This window comes from Carcharhinus amblyrhynchos, chromosome 32 (assembly GCF_965287045.1).
Source record: "Carcharhinus amblyrhynchos chromosome 32, sCarAmb.v2.hapA, whole genome shotgun sequence".
NCBI lineage: Eukaryota > Metazoa > Chordata > Chondrichthyes > Carcharhiniformes > Carcharhinidae > Carcharhinus > Carcharhinus amblyrhynchos.
Genome location: NC_137355.1, coordinates 3,816,976 through 3,839,444, shown reverse-complemented (window position 1 = coordinate 3,839,444; position 22,469 = coordinate 3,816,976).

Sequence of the window (22,469 nt, the reverse complement as noted above, 5' to 3'; positions counted from 1 at the left end):
TGCTAATGTCATAAGCTTTATTCCTGCCAACACACGATAGCTTCTAAACCAGGGTCATTGTATCGTAAAACCCGAAACCAGTGTTTTCACTAAGAAAAGGTGTATATGGGGACCCAGGGGCAATGTCACTGGACTATTAATACAGAGACTTTGGACAATATTCTGAGGGCCCTGTTTCAGGTTCCACTCAAGCACAATACTTCAATGAAAATCTGGAATGAATGTTGAATGATTACCTTAAATCATTGTCGATTTTTGTAAATAAAAAATCAGTTTTTTTTGTTCTTCTTCATAGAACATAGAACATTACAGCGCAGAACAGGCCCTTCGGCCCACGATGTTGCGCCGACCAGTTACAAAAACAATGACCCACTAGCCTATACCAATCCCTTTTCGTCCATAAACCTATCCACAGATCTCTTAAACGCCCCCAAACTAGGCGCATTTACAACTGCAGCAGGCAGGGCATTCCAATCCCTCACCACCCGCTGGGTAAAGAACCTACCCCTGACATCCGTCCTGTAGCTACCCCCCCTTAATTGAAAGCCATGCCCCCTCGTGCTAGATTTCTCCATCAGAGGAAAAAGGCTATCACTATCCACCCTATCTAAACCTCTAATCATCTTACATGTTTCAATAAGATCCCCTCTTAGCCGCCTTGTTTCCAACGAAAACAACCCTAAATCCCTCAGTCTCTCCTCATAGGACCTCCCCACCATACCAGGCAACATCCTAGTAAACCTCCTCTGCACCCTCTCCAAAGCCTCCACATCCTTCTTGTAATGTGGGGACCAGAACTGCACACAGTACTCCAAGTGCGGCCGCACCAGAGTAGTGTACAGTTGCAACATGACGCTGCGACTCCTAAATTCAATCCCCCTACCAATAAACGCCAAGACACCGTACGCCTTCTTAACAACCTTATCTACTTGATTCCCAACTTTCAGGGATCTATGTACACATACACCTAGATCCCTCTGTTCATCCACACTATTCAAAGTCCTCCCGTTAGCCCTGTACTCGACACATCTGTTGCTCCTACCAAAGTGAATTACCTCACACTTCTCCGCATTAAATTCCATCCGCCACCTCTTGGCCCAGCTCTGCAACCTATCTAAGTCTCCCTGCAGACTATGACACCCTTCCTCACAATCTACCACACCTCCGACTTTTGTGTTATCAGCAAATTTACTAATCCACCCAACTATACCCTCATCCAGATCATTAATAAAGATTACAAACAACAGTGGCCCCAAAACAGATCCCTGAGGCACACCACTCGTAACCGAACTTCATGATGAATACAAGATCTGTTGTCATTCCCTGTTGTGACCTACATGTGATCCCAAATCTCTAATAATAAAGTTGACACTTGAAAAATAGCTTTTGAATTATTTTCGTTTCAAGTTTGGAATTGGCATTAAATGCTGTCTCAATCACAGTTGCCCTCGAAAGAGTAAAGAAAGAATCTGACTCCAATCAAAAACTTCAAGTTTCCACCCCAGTAGGATGCATTTTTTGTCCATTAACTCAAATGTCCATAACTCAAAAAGACCGGAGTCCCTCGCTCAAATCTAGATTCATTTACGATGCTTAACAATGGTAAGGTAGATACTGCCCAGTAGAAAGTCTGTACTGTTGACACACAGGAGAAATTGTCATTCGAGAAAAATAAAACTGCTTCCATTTTATCATTTTTTCTCAATATTTAATGAATTAACAAATATTTTAAAGTGATATCCCATCATCTCCTTCAATTGTGCTCTGAAGTTAGTCTGGGTCACAGCATAAATTCAAGCTTTTGTGCAGCAATTCAGGAGATGGAGCATGAAGGTCATTTCTCGCACACAGTTATGCATAAATACATAGGTAAAATCCATCCAATGCATTCTGACCCATGAAGAATTTACCATTAAAAGTAACCATAAGTATATAAAATTCCCCAAAATTACAAGCAGTTGAATGATGGATTTCCTTCTCCCCTCTATCTCGGGGTCTCTGGTAGCCTTCCCACAATTTTGAGCTCAGAGTCTCCGGCAGGCTGTACTTTTCACCAGAATGTTTCTGATTGTGAAAACATTGATCAGCAGAATAAGAACAAATGGGACCACCGAGTTTAAAATGTGATGAAGGAACTCGATTGGTCCCCAGGCAGTTGATAATCGAGCATCCTCTGATATAGAGCATAACCAGGGTTGGTTCACCAGTGCATACCAGCCTGTTAGCATAAAATACCAAAAAATATTTTTCAAACAACTCAGGACAGTCACAGTTCCGAGAACCATAGTAGCCATTTTCTCAATGCAGTGTTTATATTTGAACTTTTGATAACAAATGACCAAAAATGGTCAAAAGTGAAAGTATCGGTGAACCAGAATGAACAGCCAGTAGCTGCATAAAGCAGGATGGTGTGTATATTGCACAAAGCGATGGACTCCACAAAAAGATGAGCGAGTAGAAACACAAAGGGTGACATGGTAGCACAGTGATTAGCACTGCTGTCTTACAGCGCCAGGGACCCTGGTCCAATTCCAGCCCCAGGTACTGTCTGTATGGAGTTTCCACATTCTCCCTGTGTTTGTGTGTGGCTTTCCTCCGGGTGCTGCCGTTTCCTCCCACATTCTAAAGATGTGTAGGTTAGCTGGATTGGCCATGCTGTGTTCCCCCTTGGTGACCAAGTAATTGTAGGCTCGATTCAGGAGCCATGACAAATGTGTGGGGTTCCAGGTATGGGGCAGGGTGGTGAACCAGGATACTCTTTAGGAAATTGCTTGCAGGCTCGATGGATGTATAGTCTCTTTCAGCAGTGTAGGGAGGTTATAGAACATAGAACATAGAACATTACAGCGCAGAACAGGCCCTTCGGCCCACGATGTTGCGCCGACCAGTAAAAAAAAAACAATGACTCACTAACCTAAACCAATCCCTTTTCGTCGATAAACCTATCCACGGATCTCTTAAACGCCCCCAAACTAGGCGCATTTACAACTGCAGCAGGCAGGGCATTCCAATCCCTCACCACCCGCTGGGTAAAGAACCTACCCCTGACATCCGTCCTATAACTACCTCCCCTTAATTTAAAGCCATGCCCCCTCGTGCCAGCATTCTCCATCTGAGGAAAAAGGCTATCACTGTCCACCCTATCTAAACCTCTAATCATCTTACATGTTTCAATAAGATCCCCTCTTATCCGCCTTCTTTCTAACGAAAACAACCCCAAATCCCTCAGTCTCTCCTCATAGGACCTCCCCTCCATACCAGGCAACATCCTGGTAAACCTCCTCTGCACCCTCTCCAAAGCCTCCACACCCTTCCTGTAATGTGGGGACCAGAACTGCACACAATACTCCAAGTGCGGCCGCACCAGAGTTGCGTACAGTTGCAACATGACGCTGCGACTCCTAAATTCAATCCCCCTACCAATAAACGCCAAGACACTGTATGCCTTCTTAACAACCTTATCTACTTGATTCCCAACTTTCAGGGATCTATGTACACATACACCTAGATCCCTCAGTTCATCCACACTATTCAAAGTCCTCCCGTTAGCCCTATACTCGACACATTTGTTATTCCTACCAAAGTGAATTACCTCACACTTCTCCGTATTAAACGCCATCCGCCACCTCTTGGCCCAGCTCTGCAACCTGTCCAAGTCTTCCTGCAAACTATGACACCCTTCCTCACAATCTACCACACCTCCGACTTTGGTGTCATCAGCAAATTTACTAATCCACCCAACTATACCCTCATCCAGATCATTAATAATATTAATAATTATGGGAATTGTTCCGATATTAAACAATCTTTGCAGATGCAAAGATAAACAATGCTGCAGTTAATAGTGCAAATGAGAGGAATGGTCCAATTAGGACCAGTGGGACGGAGCTCGGTGGTGTGGGGTTCATGTTAATATGTTGGGTCAGTATCCTGTAGCTGATCATTACCCAATCCTGCTGACATTGTTCAAGGGAATGAGTTCAATCTTCACACCATAGAACCACAGAACATTACAGCTCAGAAACAGGCCTTTTGGAATTTTTCTGCCTGGTCCCACTGACCTGCACCTGTACCATATCCCTCCACACCCCTCTCATCCATGTACCTGTCCAAGTTTTCCTTAAATGTTAAAAGTGAGCCCACATTTACCACTTTATCCGGCAGCTCATTCCACACTCCCACAACTCTCTGTGTGAAGAAGCCCCCCCAACAATGTTCCCTTTAAACTTTTCCCCTTCAGCCTCGTCTTTTTCTCCCTGAGCCTCAGTGGAAAAAGCCTGCTTGCATTCATTCCATTGAAACCCATCTCATTTTATACACCTCTATGAAATCTTCCCTCATTCTTCTACACTCCAGGGAATAAAGTCCTAACCTATTCAACCTTTCTCTGTAACTCAGCTTCTCAAGTCCCAGCAACATCCTTGTAAACCTTCTTTGTAATCTTTCAACCTTATTAATATCCTTCCTGTAATGAGGTGACCAAAACTGCACACAATATTCTAAATTCGGCCTCATCAATGTCTTATACAACCTCACCATAACATTCCAACTCTTATACTCAATACTTTGATGAGAAAAGACCAATGTACCAAAAGCACTCTTTATGACCCTAATCTACCGGTGACGCAACTTTTAGAGACTTATGTATCTGTATTCCCAGATCCCTCTCTTTTACTCTTCAGTGTCCTACCATTTATCTTGTATGTTCTACCTTGGTTTGTCCTTCCAAACTGCAATACCACACACTTGTCTGCATTAAACTCCATCTGCCATTTTTCAGCCCATTTTTCTAACTGGCCCAAATCCCTCTGCAAGCTTTGAAAACCTTCCTCACTGCCCACTACACCTCCAATCTTTGTATCATCAGCAAATTTGCTGATTCAATTTACCGCATTATCATCCAGATCATTGATATAGATGACAAACAACAATGGACTCAGCACTGATCCCTGTGGCACACCACTAGTCACAGGCTCAACTCAGAGAAGCAATTCTCCACAACCACTCACTGGCTTCTTCCTTTGAGCCAATATCTAATCCAATTTACTACCTCCCCATGTATATCGAGTGACTGAACCTCCTAAGTGACCCTCCATGTGGGACCTTGTCAAAGAATTACCATTACCAAGAGATTCAGAATTGATGTGGGGAGAATCAGCTCAGCTTTCCATTTCCCTAAACATTCCCTGTGTTTTTTTTGGGGGAGGGGAGAGGGTGCTTATGTTCCTGTTCTTGGTCATCATTTGGTTTCGCAGGATCGGTGTGAAATAACGATACATTTCCATCCTGTTGATCCGTGCGACAAATCTGCCTTCATGTGCAATCAGCAACCCAGCTTTTATTCTCCACATTAACACCCAGCGATCCTCGGGTGTTGTTGGAGAGTCTTCCCAAGTTCTTATTCCTCATCATTATCTATCATAGAACATAGAACATAGAACATAGAACATTTACAGCGCAGAACAGGCCCTTCGGCCCACGATGTTGCGCCGACCAGTTACAAAAACAATGATCCACTAGCCTATACCAATCCCTTTTCGTCCATAAACCTATCCAGAGATCTCTTAAACGCCCCCAAACTAGACGCATTTACAACTGCAGCAGGCAGGGCATTCCAATCCCTCACCACCCGCTGGGTAAAGAACCTACCCCTGACATCCGTCCTGTAGCTACCCCCCCTTAATTTAAAGCCATGCCCCCTCGTGCTAGCTTTCTCCATCCGAGGAAAAAGGCTATCACTATCCACCCTATCTAAACCTCTAATCATCTTATATGTTTCAATAAGATCCCCTCTTAGCCGCCTTCTTTCCAACGAAAACAACCCTAAATCCCTCAGTCTCTCCTCATAGGACCTCCCCACCATACCAGGCAACATCCTAGTAAACCTCCTCTGCACCCTCTCCAACGCCTCCACATCCTTCTTGTAATGCGGGGACCAGAACTGCACACAGTACTCCAAGTGCGGCCGCACTAGAGTAGTGTACAGTTGCAACATTACACTGCGACTCCTAAATTCAATCCCCCTACCAATAAACGCCAAGACACCGTACGCCTTCTTAACAACCTTATCTACTTGATTCCCAACTTTCAGGGATCTATGTACACACACACCTAGATCCCTCTGTTCATCCACACTATTCAAAGTCCTCCCGTTAGCCCTATACTCGACACATCTGTTGTTCCTACCAAAGTGAATTACCTCACACTTCTCCGCATTAAATTCCATCCGCCACCTCTCGGCCCAGCTCTGCAACCTATCTAAGTCTCCCTGCAGACTATGACACCCTTCCTCACAATCTACCACACCTCCAACTTTGGTGTCATCAGCAAATTTACTAATCCACCCAACTATACCCTCATCCAGATCATTAATAAAAATTACAAACAACAGTGGCCCCAAAACTGGGTTAATGTGTAGAATCATGCACCGTTCCATCTTTTGATAATTTCTCTTTGTCTGTGGATCACTGGAGATGAATCAAATGGAAACAATGTCTCTCCTGCCAATTGCTGATGATAAGATCATAAGAACATAAGAAATAGGAGTCATCTAGCCCCTCGAGCCTGCCCCGCCATTCAATAAGATCATGGCTGATCTGTCGTGGCTCAGTTCCACATTCCCGTCCTCTCCCCATAACCCTTAATCCCCTTGCCTATCAAAAACCTATCAACCCGCGTCTTAAAATATTTAGCGAGGCAGCCTCCACCACTTCAACGGGCAGAGAATTCCAGAGATTCACCACCCTTTGAGTGAAGAAGTTCCTCCTCAACTCCGTTCTAAACCGCCCCCCTTTATCTTGAGGCTGTGCCCCCTAGTCCTGCTGTCCTTTCTGAGCAGGAAGAGTCTCTCCACCTCTATCCTATCATAGAACATAGAACATAGAACACTACAGCACAAACAGGCCCTTCGGCCCACAAGTTGCGCCGATCACATCATCACCTACCAACCTACAGACCTATCTATAACCCTCAATCTCATTAAACCCCATATACTCATCCAGGAGTCTTTTAAAAGACCCCAGCGAGTTCGCCTCCACCACCACTGACGGCAGCCGATTCCATTCACTCACCACCCTCTGAGTGAAAAACTTACCCCTAACATCACTTCTGAACCTCCCTCCCCGCACCTTAAATCTGTGTCCCTTCGTAGCGACCATTTCAACCCGGGGAAATAGCCTCTGAGAGTCCACCCTATCTATTCCTCTCAACATCTTGTAAACTTCTATCAGGTCGCCTCTCAACCTTCGTCTCTCCAGGGAAAAGAGTCCCAGCTCCCTCAACCTAACTTCATAAGGCATGCCTCCCAGTCCAGGCAACATCCTTGTAAATCTCCTCTGCACCCTTTCAATAGCTTCTACATCTTTCCTATAGTGAGGCGACCAGAACTGCGCACAATACTCTAAATGAGGCCTGACAAGGGTCTTATAAAGTTCCAGCATTACCTCCCGACTCCTAAACTCAATCCCTCGATGAATGAAGGCCAGTACACGCCTTCTTGACCACCTCCTCCACCTGCGAGGCCGATTTAAGAGTCCTGTGGACCCGGACCCCAAGATCCTTCTGCTCCTCAACACTACTCAGACTTCTGCCCTTGATAGTGTACTCGTTCATCCCGTTGGTTCTGCCAAAATGGACGACTATACATTTATCCGCGTTGAAGTCCATCTGCCACTTCTCCGCCCAGTCCTGCATCCTATCTATGTCCTGCTGCAACTTTTGCCATCCTTCCAGATCATCCACAACACCACCGACCTTCGTGTCATCAGCGAACTTACTTACCCATCCCTCCACTTCCTCATCCAGGTCATTTATGAAAATGACAAACAACAAGGGTCCCAGAACAGATCTTGAGGCACTCCGCTGGTGACTGACCTCCATTCAGAAAAAGCCCCATCCACAACCACTCTCTGCCTTCTGCAGGCAAGCCAGTTCTGGATCCACAAGGCCAAAGGCCCTTGGATCCCATGCCCTCTCACCTTCTCAAGAAGTCTTGCATGGGGGACCTTATCAAACGCCTTGCTGAAGTCCATGTACACTACGTCCACGGCACTTCCTTCGTCAATGTGTTCAGTCACATTATCGAAGAACTCAACTAGGCTTGTAAGGCACGACCTGCCCTTGACAAATCCATGCTGACTATTCCTGATCATGTCAAACCTCTCCAAATGTTCGTAAATCTTGTCCCTCAGAAGCCTCTCCATCAGCTTACCAACCACTGAGGTCAGACTCACCGGTCGGTAATTTCCCGGGCTATCTCTGTTCCCTTTCTTGAAAATAGGAACTACATCCGCAATCCTCCAATCCTCTGGAACCTCTCCCGTCTCCATTGATGACGCAAAGATCATCGCCAGGGGCTCTGCAATCTCTTCCCTCGCCTCCCACAGTATCCTGGGGTACATCCCATCTGGTCCCGGCGACTTATCTACCTTGATAGAATTCAAAAGTTCCAACACATCCTCCTCCTTAATATTCACGTACTCAATCCTTTCCATCTGCTGCAAATCCATAACAAAATCTCCCAGATTGGCTTCCACTGTGAATACTGAGGCGAAGTACTCGTTAAGCACCTCCGCCATTTCTTCTGGCTCCACACAAACCTTTCCCCCCTCACCTTTTATAGGTCCTATCCCTTCTCTTCTTATCCTTTTACCTTTCACATATTTATCGAAGGCCTTGGGATTCTCCTTAATCTTACCCGCCAAGGTCTTCTCATGACCCCTTCTGGCTCTCCTAATTTCCCTTTTAAGTTCCCTCCTACAGTCCTTATACTCCTCAAGATCTTTAACATCTCCTAATTCCCTGAACCATCCCATTCATCATCTTATATGTCTCAATGAGATCTCCCCTCATTCTTCTAAACTCTAACGAGTACAAGCCTAGTCTATTCAGCCTCTCGTCATAGCTCAACCCCCTCAACTCCGGTATCAGCCTAGTAAACCTCCTCTGAAATCCCTCCAAGGCCAAAATATCCTTGCGTAAGTGCAGCGACCAAAACTGCTCACACTACTCCAGCTGCGGCCTCACCAATGCCCTATACAGCTGCAGCAAGACCTCCCTACTTTTATTTTCAATCCCCCTCGCTATGAAGGCCAGCATCCCATTCGCCTTCCTGACCACCTGCTGCACCTGCAGGCTGGGTTTGTGCGAGTCATGCACAAGGACCCCGAGGTCCCTCTGCACCGTCGCCTGCTGCAGTTTTTCGCCACGTAAGTAATAATCCTTCCTACTGTTATTCCTACCAAAGTGGACCACCTCACATTTGCCAACATTAAATTCCATTTGCCAGTTCTTGGCCCATTCGCCCAGCCTATCTAGATCCTTCTACAGACTCTCCACACCCTCTGCGCAATTTGCCGTTCCACCAATCTTGGTGTCATCAGCAAATTTCGACACCATACACTCGGTTCCCTCCTCCAGATCATCTATATAAATGGTAAATAGCTGAGGCCCCAGCACCGACCCCTGGGGCACTCCACTAGTCACCAACCGCCAATCTGAATAGCACCCATTGACCCCCACTCTCTGCCTCCTATTTGACAGCCAATCCTCTATCCACGCTAACACCCTACCCCCAACTCCATGCCCCCTTACCTTCTGCAATAACCTCTTGTGAGGTACCTTGTCAAACGCCTTCTGAAAATCAAGAAAGACCACAACCACCGGCTCTCCTCTATCCACCACCCTCGACACATCCTCATAGAACTCCAATAAATTTGTCAGACACACTTAACGAAACCGTGCTGTGTCTGCTCTATCAAGCAATTCCCCTCAAGATGCCTCGCTATTTCCTCCTTGATGACGGATTCTAACATTTTACCTACAACAGACGTTAATCTAACCGGCCTATAATTCCCTGCCTTTTGCCTGGCACCCTTCTTAACCAACAGCGTAACATTAGCCGTTTTCCAATCTTCCAGCACTTCCCCGGAACCCAGTGACGTTTGGAAAATAACCACCAAGGCATCCACTATCACCTCTGCCATTGCTTTCAGAACCCTTCGATGCATTCCATCCGGTCCTGGGGACTTGTCCACAATCAGTCCCTCCAGTCTGTCGAGCACAGCCTCTCTAGTAACAGTAATGTCATTGAGACCCTCCTGTCGTACCATCTTTCCATCGCTAACACCCGGCAAATCATTCATGTCCTCCTCCGTGAAGACCGAAACAAAAAATTTATTCAAGGCCTCAGCCATTTCCCCATCCCCTACCACTAAGTCCCCCCTCTCATCCTCTAAGGGTCCAACATTCACCCTAGCCAGCCTCTTCCTTTTTATATATTTATAAAAACTCTTGCTATCCTTTTTTATATTAAGCGCTAGCCCAGCTTCATAGTTTATCCTACCCTTCTTTATCAACTTCTTGGTCAACCTTTGTTGACATTTAAACCTCTCCCAATCCTCTTCTTGCCCACTACTCTTAGCTACTCTAAACACCTCTGCTTTTAATTTAACACTCTCCTTCACCTCCTTCGTTATCCATGGCTTATTACCTCTCCTCCTACGGTCCTTTTTAACCATCGGAATAAATTTCTGCTGAGCACCAAGAAAGATCTCCTGAAAGGTCCCCCACTGTTCCTCAGCAGACCTACCTTCCAACGCGCTCCCCCAATCAACATTCGCCAATTCCTCTCTCATCCTACCGTACTCCCCTCTGTTCAAACAAAGGACGCGTGCCCGGGAACCCACTTTCTCCTCCTCCATCTGCACCAGAAACTCCACCATACAATGATCACTCTTCCCAAAAGGATCCTTCACGACAAGGTCCCTAATTCTACCCGCCTCATTACATAACACCAGATCCAAGATAGCTCGCTCCCTCATCGGCTCCAACACTCACCGTTCAAGGAAACTATCCCGGCAGCATTCCAAGAACTCCTCCTCGAGCCCACCGCGTCCAACATGGGTCGACCAATCAATATGTAGATTGAAATCCCCCATAATTATCGCTGTTCCATTCCTGCACGCCGCATTTATTTGTGCGTTAACAGCCCGCCCCACCTCCAGATCATTATTTGGGGGCCTATAGACCACACCCACCAGCATCTCCCTCCTTTTGCTGTTCCTAATCTTCACCCACAACGATTCCACTTTCTGCTCTTTGGTTCCTATATCATCCCTTGCTACCACCCTGATGCTATCCTTAATCAGCAGAACTATGCTCCCCCCGCTCTTTTTCCTCCCGCCTATCCTTCCTAAACACTTGATACCCCTGGATATTCAGCTCCCAGTCCCTGTCACCTTGCAGCCACGTCTCTGTAATGGCCACCAGATCATATCCATTTGTGCTGATCTGCGCCACCAGCTCATCCACTTTATTCCGAATGCTTCGTGCATTCAGATAAAGTGCCTTCATCCCAGCCTTCACCTGGACCCTATTTGCAGGAACGCCACCAACCATACTCACGCCCCTTACTCCCTCTATTATTGGGACATCCTTGGTCTCTTCCCTTTCCTGCACCCTCTCCTTAACTTTAGACCTCGTAATTTCACCTACCCTCGCACTCTCCCCCCCCCCCCCCCCCCCCCCGCCACCCCCCAACTAATTAATTTAAAGCCCTGTCTACAGTCCTATTTACACGATTCGCCAGGACTCTGGTCCCAGCACGGTTCAGGCCAACCCCATCCCACCTGAACAGGTCCCACCTACCCCAATACTGATGCCAATGCCCCATAAATTCAAACCCATTCCTCCCACACCAATCCCTGAGCCACCCATTCACTTCCTTAATCCTGTCAACCCTACGCCCGTCTGCACTCGGTTCAGGCAGCAGTCCGGAGATAACCACATTGTCGGTTCTACTTTTTAATTCCATTCCCAGCTTTTCATACTCCCTCCCCAGATCCTCAGTTCGCATTTTGCCTACGTCGTTGGCACCCACATGAACCACAACGACCGGATTCTCACCCTCCCACTCCAGGTTCCTCTGCAGCCCAGATGTAACATCCTGGACCCGAGCACCAGGCAGACAACACACCCTTCTGTGCACTTTGTCATTGTGACAAAGGACAGTGTCAATACCCTTCACTTCACTATCCCCAATCACTACTACGTTCCTTTTCCCCTTCTCTTTGCCTATGTCCTGTGTCTGCATCACTGTACCGTGTGCAGTTTGCTCACCAACCTCACAGCCCTCGTTCTCGTCCACACTGGAAGCAAGAACCTCAAACCTGTTATGCAGATTGAAAGGCTGAGGCATTTGGTCCCCACCCCACTTCTTCTGGTCCCCACCCTCCTTCCTCCCGTCCCCACCCTCCTTCCTCCTCTCAGCAGCCCCCTCTTGTTCCTGACCCTTAGAGTTAGCCAGTCTAGGGGGGGGTGGATGTCACTTGCACCCCACTGACAATGGCACCCTCTCTCCCCCTGATGACCCTCACTGTCTGCAGCTCAGAGGCCAGCTCATCTACCTTGAGCTGGAGCTCCTCCAGCAACCTGCACTTACTGCAGACATGGTCACTGGGAAGGACCCTGGGGTCCACCAGCTCCCACATCATACAGAAACAACACATCACATGCCCCTCCATTATTCACTGTCGTAGTATTGAAAATTTCCACACAAACTTACCTGGCCCTTGTTCTCCCCAGCCCTTTGATCTTAAGCCCGAGTAGCTCACTCTGCTTCCCTCTCACTCCGCTGCCTGCTCCAACGCTGCCCGCTGTCTACACCAGGCCTCCTTTTAAACCTGGCGCTGATTTAAAGCCTGCTCCCCCACAACTCCCTGCTATCCACTCCCTTAGAATTCTTAAAGTGGTAAATACAAAAAGCCCGCAAAAATGCTTTGAAATGATTGAAACAGTTCTACAAGGTAAGTTCTTACTATGAAAGTGCTTTAAACTTATTTAAACAGGTTTTTAACAGGTAATTTCTTATCTGACTCTCTGCTCCCTCACTCATCTGCTCCAGCAAACAATGGGCAAAGGTCCATGTACTAAGGTCCATTTACTCATCTAGAAGTCTCTTAAAAGACCCTATCGAATCCGCCTCCACCACCATTGCCGGCAGCCGATTCCACTCACCCACCGCTTTCTGAGTGAAAAACTTACCCCTGACATCTCCTCTGTACCTACTCCCCAGCACCTTAAACCTGTGTCCTCTTGTGGCAGCCATTTCATCCCTGGGAGAAAGTTACTGAGAATCCACCCAATCAATACTTCTCGTCATCTTATACACCTCTATCAGGTCCCCTCTCATCCTTCGTCTCTCTCAGGAGAAAAAACTGAGCTCTCTCAACCTATTCTCATAAGGCATGCCACCCAATCCAGGCAACATCCTTGTAAATCTCCTCTGCACCCTTCCAATGGCTTCCACATCCTTCCTGTAATGAGGCGACCACAACAGAGCACAGTACTCCAAGTGGGGTCTGACCAGGGTCTTATAAAGCTGCAGCATTATCTCCCAACTCCGAAACTCAGTTCCTCGATTGATGAAGGCCAGTACACCATCCGCCTTCTTAACCACATCCTCTACCTGCGAGGCCGATTTGAGAGTCCTATGAACCCAGACCCCAACCAGGCTCTTAAGGCACGATCTGCCTTTGACAAAGGCATGCTGAGTATTTTTGATCATACTATACTTCTCCAAAAGCTCAGAAATCCTGTCTCTCAGGATCTTCTCCTGAGGTTACACTCACTGGTCGGTAATTTCCTGGGTTATCCCTATTCCCTTCCTTGAATAAAGGAACCACATCCGCAATCCTCCAATCCTCCGGAACCTCTCCCGTCTCCACTGATGACGCAAAAATCATCGCCAGAGGCTCTGTCGTATCAGCTCACATCAACTGAATGGCAGCACGGGGCGAGGAGGAATGTCCTCCTCATTCCAATTTGCATCTTTATACTCAGTGTGCAGTTCGATATATACTGACCTTCTCTGTTCAGTGATGCACCCACTGTTCCATCGGTATAGATGGGCTCCATTAGGACCAGGAACACAAGTAGCAGAACGAGTGCCTTCATCATTCTGCACTGATCTCCTCATGCTCACACTGAGATTGTTGAGCACATTTGACAAAGCAGTCAAAGTTAATAATCACACATGGTGCATTTTGTCTTCATCTTGGACACGTTGAATGGACAGTCCATTAATTGAGTCCAACATTAACTGGAATTTATTTTTTAAATTAAATTTAGCCTGACAGGTCTAAGAAATGATTGACCTGAGGAAGGTTTATCTGCAGAATTCATTGCATTCAAAGATGAACTAAAGAATGAAGACATGAACCATTTGATCCAACTTGCTACTTTCAAAATGCAATCCAATTATCCTCACTTCCCTCTGCTCTTTGACTCTAACCATGCAATAACACCACCTCCTAAATTAATAATCCAATTCATCCTTTAAGATATTTTGTGTATTTTTCCCCACTGACAATTCAGGCAGCATGTCCCAACTCACAACTCATTGCAACAAAGAAATGATTTTGATAGTTCTGCAGAATCTATGGTCTTTCGACCATTGATTGCCCATTGCCCATCACAAACAACCCTGTCTTCCGCATCTGAATTACTTTGCAAATTGTGGCATCGTGCTGTGACCAAATAAGTTGCCAAATTTCCTATATTACAGCTCTTGAAAACTCATGTTTCCAAATGAACTTGTTGGATTTTAACCTGGTGTTGTGGGGCTACTTTTAGACTAGACGGGATTGACCGGAGGGTTAGATAGGGTGGACAGTGAGGGCATTTTTCCTCGATGGTGATGGCTAACACGAGGGGACATAGTTCAAAATGAGGGGTGATAAATATGGGACAAATGTCAGAGGTAGGTTCTTTACTCAGAGGGTAGTAAGGGCGTGGAATGCCCTGCCTGCAGCAGTTGTGGACTCGTCAACTTTAAGGGTGTTCAAATGGTCAGTGGATAGGCATATGGATAACATTGGAATAGTTTAGGTTCGAGGGTCATTAGATTGATGCCACTGGTTGGTGCAACATCGAGGGCCGAAGGGCCTGAACTGCGCTTGAATGTTCTATGTTCTATTTACTTATTAAATTCTAACAGGGCCAGACAGGGTAAATGCAGTGATGCAAAGATGAGCTGTTCGGCTGATTGGTGTACCAAATTGACCCGACACTATTCTCCCCTGAATCTGGCTACAGTAGGGGTACCATTCGCATACACACGGGGCAAGGTAGGTGTAGGAAAATGCTTTAAAATGGCGGCGCGGACTCATTGGGCCAAAGGGCCTGTTTCCCGTGCTGGGTTGTTCTTTGTTCTTTGATATTCCCACTGGGGGAGTCCAGAGCCAGAGGTCACAGTCTGAGGACACGGGTTGACCATTTAGGGCGGAGGTGAGGAGACATTTCTTCACCCAAAGAGTGATGAGCCTGTGGAATTCATTCCCACCGGAAGTCGTTGATGCCAAAACATTGAATGCATCCAAGAGGCAGCTGGATATCGCACTCGGGGCGAATGGGATCAAAGGTTATGGGGGAAAAGCAAGATTAGGCGATTGAGTTGGATGATCAGCCATGATTGTGATGAATGGCGGAGCAGGTTCGAAGGGACAAGTGGCCTCCTTCTGCTCCTATCTTTTATGTTTCTAGATATAATTTCCAGGTTATATTTTAACAAACATTTGAATTGATAATGTATTGTGGAAATACAATTTCACCAATAATTTCTGGCAGTGTTTATTATTTATCTCTACTCTCTGTGCCTGAAGTTGTGTGGTAGCCTTCCTGCTGGATAACACTTCTACACAGTCACTCGGCTGCTCACAGGAGGCATTGCTGCTTACTGTACATCCATTTACTTTCCATTTCTTAATTTTGTGACCCTCGTCTGTTTAAAAGATTCAACTTGGATGATGATGATGATGAAGCGTTCATGTTAGTTCTGTCCTCTGTGTTCTGGCCTTATTTAAGATTGGAATGTTAGCCTTTATAGGAAGAGGTATAGAATATAAGAGCTGGAGTCTAATGTTGCAGTTGTACAGAACGTTGGTTAGGCCGCATTTGGAGTACTGCGTCCAGTTCTGGTCGCCTTACTACCGGAAGGACGTGGAGACCCTGGAGAGAGTGCAGAGGAGGTTTACCAGGATGTTGCCCGGTATGGAAGGTCTGGGGTATGAGGAAAGATTGAATAAAATGGGGCTGTTTTCCCTTGAAAGACGGCGACTGAGCGGGGATCTAATAGAGGTATATAAGATTATGAAGGGTATAGATAGAGTAAACAGAGGTAAGCAATTTCCTATGATAGAGACACGTGGGACCAGGGGCCATGGGCTTTAGGTGAGGGGGAGAGGTATAACACAGATATTAGAGGGAGGTTTTTCACACAGAGGGTAGTGGGGGTATGGAATGCTCTGCCAAGTAAGGTGGTGGAGGCAAACACGCTAGAGTTGTTTAAGGGTAACTTGGACAGGCACATGAGTGGGTTGGAGATGGGTGGATATAGGAGATTGTTTTAAATAAGGGGCATTAGTATTGGGGCGTTCCTGGTAAGGTAAATGGATATGGTACAAAAATAATGTTTTTTTTCCCTTTTTCATTCACAGGTTTTAAGTCGGTCCGCCTTATGTCCAATGAGGGGCATACACGCGATGGGTCATAGTTGGGCTGCTCTTGGTTGTTTGAGATTGGCCTAGTGCTTCATGTCGTTAGTGTGTGCCTAAACTGGACCAGGTACTGGGCAAGACGACAGCTCAGTGACTATCACTGATTGCTGAGCCGACACGTGGATTTGGGCCGGTGTCTGTGGGAGTTTGCGCATTCTCCCCGTGCTTGTGTGGGTTTTCTCCGGGTGCTGCGGTTTCCTCCCACACCCCAAAGATGTGCTGTTAGGCTGATTGGCAGGAATAAATTGTCCCTAAATCAGTTTCCCTCAATCTGGATGGCCATAAAACAATAGATAAGGGTCATGGGTGGAGGGGGGACTGGTGGTGTTAAAATGGCGGCGCGGGCTCGTTGGGCCGAAGGGCCTGTTTCCCGGGCTGTTTTTGTTCTTTGTTCTTTGGAATGTAGTCCTGGCAATAACATACCTGACACAGGCTCGAAATCAGACAGGCACACACTTTCGAAAGTAGAAAAATGCAATGGGTGGCAGCTTAACACTTCAGCAATGCCTTCATTTCACATCATCAGCAATTGGCAGCAGAGACATTGTTTCCATTTGATTCATCTCCAGTGATCCACAGACAAAGAGAAATTATCAAAAGATGGAACGGTGCATGATTCTACACATTAACCCAGTCTGACTAGATAATGATGAGGAATAAGAACTTGGGAAGACTCTCCAACAACACCCGAGGATCGCTGGGTGTTAATGTGGAGAAAAAAAGCTGGGTTGCTGATTGCACATGAAGGCAGATTTGTCGCACGGATCAACAGGATGGAAATGTATCATTGTTTCACACCGATCCTGCGAAACCAAATGATGACCAAGAACAGGAACATAAATTACCTCCCACTCCCTCCCCTAAACCCGACAACAAAGCAGAACACTGGGAATGTTTTGGGAAATGGAAAGCTGAGCTGATTCCCCCCACATCAATCCTGAAACTCTTGGTAATGGTACAAAGCTTGAACTCATTCCCTTGAACAACGTCAGCAGGATTGGGTAATGATCGGCTCCTGGATACTGACCCAACATATTAACATGAACCCCACACCACCGAGCTCCGTCCCACTGGTCCTAATTGGACCATTGCTCTCATTTGCACCATTATCTTTACCATTATTTACCTTTGCATGTGCAAGGATTATTTAAGATCGGAACAATTCCCATAACCTCCCTACGCTGCTGAAAGAGACAATACATCCATCGAGCCTGCAAGCAATTTCCTAAGGAGTATCCTGGTTCACCACCCTGCCCCATACCTGGAACCCCACACATTTGTCATGGCTCCTGAATCGAGCCTACAATTACTTGGTCACCAAGGGGGAACACAGCATGGCCAATCCAGCTAACCTACACATCTTTAGAATGTGGCAGGAAACGGCAGCACCCGGAGAAAAGACACACACAAACACAGGGAGAATGTGGAAACTCCATACAGACAGTACCTGAGGCTGGAATTGGACCAGGATCCCTGGCGCTGTAAGACAGCAGTGCTAATCACTGTGCTACCATGTCACCCTTTGTGTTTGTACTCGCTCATTCCAAATTATAATTTATATTCAATGATTGACTTCATTGGACATTATTCATTCTTTGTGGAGGATATTTGGTTCCAGGCACAATCATTGCAAATTGCCACTGGATATAAAAAATATATCCTTCACACTCAAATTGTAAAACCTCTCAGCCTGGTGCATTATTTACTTTTTGATTTTCCTTCTTCACAGTTTAACCTAGTGAACATTATCATCTTGTCGCGGGAAAGATGTGGTCTCTCCAAATGTGTAACTCGCTCCCTGATGGCCATGGCAGCAGCAGATCGATTGGTTGTCATTTTCAACCTAACCTTGAGAAAGATTCCTATTCTTTGTTGGGAAGTGTGCCTTTTTGTGGAGTCCATCGCTTTGTGCAATATACACACCATCCTGCTTTATGCAGCTACTGGCTGTTCACTCTGGTTCACCGTCACTTTCACTTTTGATCGTTTTTGGTCATTTGTTATCAAAAGTTCAAAAATAAACACTGCATTGAGAAAATGGCTACTATGGTTCTAGGAACTGTGACTGTACTGAGTTGTTTGAAAAATATTTTTTGGTATTTTATGCTAACAGGCTGGTATGCACTGGTGAACCAACCCTGGTTATGCTCTATATCAGAGGATGCTCGATTGTCAACTGCCTGGGGACCAATGGAGTTCCGTCATCACATTTTAACCCTGGTTGTCTCATTTGTTCTTATTCTGCTGATCAATGTTTTCACAATCAGAAACATTCTGGTGAAAAGTACAGCCTGCCGGAGACTCTGAGCTCAAAATTGTGGGAAGGCTACCAGAGACCCCGAGATAGAGGGGAGAAGGAAATCCATCATTCAACTGCTTGAAATTTTGGGGAATTTATATAATTATGGTTACTGTTAATGGTAAATTCTACATGGGTCAGAATGCACAGGATGGGTTTTACCTATGTATTTATGCATAACTGTGTGTGAGAAATGACCTTCCTGCTGCAGCTCCTGAATTGCTGCACAAAAGCTTGAATTTATGCTGTGACCCAGAATAAGTTCTTAGTACAATTGAAGGAGATGATGAAATATCTCTTTAAAATATTTATAAATTCATTAAATATTGAGAAAAAATGATAAAATGGAAGCAGTTTTATTTTTCTCGAATAACTATTTCTCCTGGGTGTCAACAGTACAACTTTCTACCGGGCAGTATCTACCTTACAATTGTTAAGTATTGTAAATGAATCTAGATTTGAGCGAGGGACTCCGGTCTTTTTGAGTTATGGACATTTGAGTTAATGGACAAAAAATGCATCCCACTGGGGTGGAAACTTGAAGTTTTTAAAAGGAGTCAGGATTCTTTCTTTAATCTGTCAAGGGCAATTGTGGTTGAGACAGCATTTAATGCCAATTCCAAACTTGAAACAAAAATAATTCAAAGGTTATTTTTCAAGTGTCAACTTTATTATTAGAGATTTGGGTCAGATGTAGGTCACAACAGATATTATAACCTGAAATAGAACAAAAAACCAGATTTTTTATTCATAAAAATCAACAATGATTTAAGGTAATCATTAAACATTTAAGTTCAGATTTTCATTGAAGTATTGTGCTTGAGTGGAACGTGAAACAGGGCCCTCAGAACATTGTCCAAAGTCTCTGTATTAATAGTCCAGTGACATTGCCCCTGGGCCCCCATATACACCTTTTCTTATTGAAAATACTAGTTTCGGGTTTTACAATACAATGACCCTGGTTTAGAAGCTATCGTGTGTTGGCAGGAATAAAGCTTATGACATTAGCAGCAGGTTGGAGGCCAGGAGATGCAAATAATTGTCTTTGTTCACAAGTGGTGGTGGCAGAAGTTACATTTTCAAAGCCATTCTGTTAGCTTGGCTGGAGTGTTTTTGCGATCGGGTGCTATATTCAAGTGTTATTTTTAGGTTTTGAAATCAAACACGTTCCCTGTAGTGAATGAAAATAATTTAATTTCACATATTGACTCATGGAAGGTGGGATATGAGTTGCAGTTCTGTGCAGGAATTGGTCCATTCATATCAGCATATCAAACACACATTCAGCAGGGGAAATGGTCTTTCCCCACTGCATCCTCTTTCTGAGGTTTAAATCCTGGTTCAGACATCTGAAAGAACCAAATACTGGCATTTGCAAATGTTGGGATGTTTGCAGAGTATTTATGATCCATCTGTTTGAGGATGTCCATTTCATGCACAAACTCTGATCTCACTGTCCCCGGGTGGGGATCAGGTTTGCCAAATCACTGATGTGGTGTCGAAGGGGTCGAGGTTGACGAGCACTCAGTGGTCGTGTGCAGGTTAGGCTGTTCTGCACAATGCACAGAGGGATGCTGCACATTTCACTTTGAGATATCTCAGCCCTGGGATCACGCGTTGCCTTGTCAAGATGAGAACCTGATATTCACTTGGGTAACAAGGAACTTCAGTTGCTCGAGCCCAGGGACTGGGGCTTGGCCAATGATCAGGAGAATGGAAAATATTAATTGTTTTTGCATGGTTTTGAGGGTCCCCTTTCAGGGTCGATCACAATTGGGACGTTTCAACTTCCACTGCTGTGAGTCCTTAGTCTGTACAGCGATAGTTGGGCAGTTGGCTCCTGAACTTGGGCCAACCTTTCTGAGCTGGAATGACAGATGTCCTTCTGTGTGGAATCTCGCCTGCCTCCATAACGAATATATCTGCAGAGCAGCAGACTTTTCGGTTCAGCATAAGATCCAATATGGTGTTGGCCACCGTGCTGGTGAACGGGATAAAGGATCCTCCCTTTATTGTAACACGACTGTCATGTGAGGAATGGTCAGGTAATGCTGTAACTCCAGCTCGCTGATCAATTCTGTGGGACATCGCCACACATTTTTTGGAGCATTGTAGAATTTGTTTTGTTCCAATGTTCCAGTTGGTCACAATTTTGAAGTGTACATAGAGTTATTTCTGCTTCTATCTGCTTTCTGGTTTGACAGGCCGCTGCCTGGAGTCCATTTTCTTTGGATCGTCAATAGTAACTGCCCGAGTTCATTCCCACAGGGAAATATTCCAATTCCTAGCAGCTTGTGGGCAGTTAATTTGTCATCTCTCACATCACACCTTCCTGATATGGGATAAAGTACTTATTTTCCAAATCTGGAATCTTGAATTCTTGACTTTCATGGTTCCTTTTAATCTTCTGCTGATGTCAAGTTGCTGAAAGGAGATTCCTGATGAAAAGACATTGCGTGCTGGAAAGGGAATGTTTACACCATTAGCACCAGGTTAAAGAATATAATATATACAAACAGCTGCCATGGTGTAGGTCTGTCTGGGACAGACTTCCCATCTGCTAAAACATTGTGCTGGCTTGACTGGAATGTTTCTCGAATCCAATGAGCTCGACATTCCACGTGTTTGCCTTTCTCTTCAACAGTTAACAAAAGTCCAGAAACAAGCTTGTGATTATCTGGAGCCGTCTTGTCACCCAGACATTGTCAGTTAAAAAAGGGGGAAAAGCATCAGGCTGACCACAAATTTAACAACAAACATATTAGCCTTTGACAGGTCTGAGTAATGATAAAACCGTTTCAGACTCACAACGATGACACACAGCAACACATTTACACCCAAGAATCATTGATATGTTATGGACAGCATCCCCAAAACTTCCACAATTTTTGCATTCAGCAAGCCTCCTGCATCCATTAAATCCGAGAAAATTATCTACTTTATGAGGAATAAAAAAGTATTTGAAAAAAGGGGTTAACTGAGCTTGTTTGTTTAGTCGCTGTAATTATGTTAATCTCCGTAGATACTCATGATGTCACAAGAGACTTTCTATCTCCTGTTAAGAAGGGGTTCCTATTCACGTGTTAGCTGACAGTGTTCGCAGAAGCTTCACCTCCAGCTCATAAAGTTTAGCAGCGCCAGTGACAAGGAGAGGATCGGTCAGAATCTCAGATCAATAGACTGGAGTGTCACAACAATGCATCAGCATCGAATGACAATGGATTGGAATGTTACAGCAATTGATGATAATCTGGGATTAACACAATTGAATGATACGGCAATGGTTCAGAGTCTGAGAACAACCTGGTGGAATATTACAGCAATGGACAGAGCTTTGTCCTATTGGATTGACAGGCTTCATGAAAATAGCTGGTGGATAAGGCCAGTTCATCGGATCCAATATGTAATTTACATTTTCCAGTACTTTTACTATCCCATCCTGGCCATTATTGGAGTCCCAGGTAAATCTCAATAACCAGTTAATAATTAGATAAGAATGTTTAACTATGTTTCTCCTCTCGTCCCTTTGTTTGCTGTTGCTGTTTCTGTTGAGTCTCAGTGTTCAGATATTAACATCCCCATGTCCATTCGCATTTAGAATGTTCTTAATAATTCAA